Source organism: Coenobita brevimanus, chromosome 76 (assembly GCF_032717465.1).
Source record: "Coenobita brevimanus isolate Jiangsu-jjx chromosome 76, ASM3271746v2, whole genome shotgun sequence".
NCBI lineage: Eukaryota > Metazoa > Arthropoda > Malacostraca > Decapoda > Coenobitidae > Coenobita > Coenobita brevimanus.
In genome coordinates this window covers 8537893-8539997 of record NC_137029.1, presented here as the reverse complement: position 1 = coordinate 8539997, position 2105 = coordinate 8537893, and the positions used below count along the sequence as shown (strand labels likewise).

The 2105-nt window shown below is 46.2% G+C and overlaps 1 non-coding gene across 1 annotated transcript; it reads left to right on the top strand.

Annotated features, from left to right (window-relative positions):
• The first annotated feature begins 324 nt into the window (after positions 1-324).
• Positions 325-443, top strand: LOC145408319 (5S ribosomal RNA). The gene has a single exon (XR_013898909.1). It is a non-coding gene; the product is annotated as a 5S ribosomal RNA (ribosomal RNA).
• The last annotated feature ends 1662 nt before the right edge of the window (positions 444-2105 follow it).

Sequence of the window (2105 nt, the reverse complement as noted above, 5' to 3'; positions counted from 1 at the left end):
TTAATGGATTACATGATCATTCTAATAAGAATCACATCCTCTCCTTTATTTCAGTGTGCTGGAATTGGCCCTGGTCTCATAAGTTTACTTCTTGCTCGTCCCTGTTTACCCTGCAAAACAGCTGGGGACGTAGATGTGACTTAGGCTGCAGTTTACTGTGGTTAGGAGGAGACTGGGCAACATAAGTTTAATTTTCATTTTTGATGACTCAGGCGGTCGATAGATGAAAATGCAGTCCTTTCCTTCTCTAAGTCGTGAGACAATTTCCGGCAGTGTAAAAGAACTGTTGGACACAGCAGTATGTATTTCCTTCCCTTACCAGTACCCAACGGCCATACCACGTTGAGTACACCGCTCCCCGTCCGATCAGCGATGTTAAGCAACGTTGGGTCTGGTTAGTACTTGGATGGGTGACCGCCTGGGAACACCAGGTGCTGTTGGCATAACGTTCTCCCTACGTGTCAAGTGGGGTTGGTGGAGGATTAGTGCCCCTCCCTGTAAAACAATTAACTCTGAGCCCTTGACCACCCCGTTTGGGATACATGGCGTCTGGCAATGAATGAATGAAACCAGTACCCTCTGCTGATGGGCAAGAGCGTCTGCCCACGTGTACCAGCCAGGGGTAATGCACCGATCGTATCTACTCTGGGACGATGGGTACCAGAGTTTAATATTTCTCTGTCTGTAGGTCTGTGGTCACTGGTAGTGTATATAATGTCGCTTTACTGTTTTTTTTTTTTTTTACCTACACTCTGGACACAGATCATTCAATACATGCAGAGACAGACAGACAGACAGAAGACAGACAGACAAACAGATAGACAGAGAGACAGACAGAGATTCTATACACTGTAGTTTTTATTCTTACCTCGAGTTACTCGTATCTTTTTATATTTTCTCAAGTATTTCTGATTTATGCGACCCTATGAAAAAAAAGGACATCTCTGAAATTTAAAGAATCATACCTCTGTTAATTAATTTGACAACTCATCTTACACTGCGTATCTAAAGATTACAGTACTATTGTTCCTAATTAGGTAATATGTCAGGCCAAGTGATACAACCAACATGCCGCGGTTTTCTCATGCAAATCTTGACGTGAATCCGACGTTGTCAGGAGTACAAATCTCCCTGCATTAAAGCGACACGACCATGCAAGGTTAATAGAGTGGCGGGCTTAACTTGCGACCACCGAGCTGTGAAAGATTACAACGGCGGTGGCAAGGAAGTTGGTGTGGCGGAGGCAAAATGATACAGGACCGTGAGCCATTAGTACAGCTGAGGACAAAATTTCGCGTAATATTTCACCTCCACTGCTCCTCATTTTCCTCTGGCTCATGGTATTCTTAAGCTGAGAGAGGTTTGGTATCGATCTTTCCTTATAGATGATCCCTTTTTTCTGTGATGCGACTAATAGGAGAGTAACACCATACCCTGAGTTGTTACGTAGAAGCAGTGGAAATACTAGGCGAACTTCTGTCCCTGTCTGTCCCTCTCACAACACACCATACCACCACAGCCACCACCCTCCCAGGCACACACCACACCACCACCCTCCCCGACCGTAGTTTGTCACTGTAGACCTCACCATACACTAGCGCCCTGGTCCCTTTTCTGTCCTCTCTCCTGGCGCCCCTACCATCCCCGACCCTTAATTTACCAACATTGTGTGGCTGTTGTTGTGGCAGGGGGAGTGAGGAGCACGAGACAGGAGGGGGGAAGAGAGGAAAGGGAGAAGAGGAGGAGGCAGAGGGGGAGAGAGAGGATACGTAAAGGAAAAAGAAGGTTTGAACAGGGAGGAAAGAGAGTAGAAGGTTGGGAGATGAAAGAGGAGGAATTGGAAAGAAGAGATGGAAATAGAGGGGGAGAGAGTATACGAAAAGGTGAAAGTTTGATGAGGGAAGACAGGGTGGGAAATGGCTGGGAAATGAAAGAGGAGGAATGGGAAAAGAGCTAAAGACAAAGGAATGGTATGGATTACTGGAGAAAAGATGGGCAGGAGGCAAAGTAAAGAGAGGGGGAAATGGAGACAGTGGAGAAGTTATATGGAAACTTGAGATATGGGCTGAGTGAGGAGGAAAGGGGAAAACTTGGGAGAAAGGGGT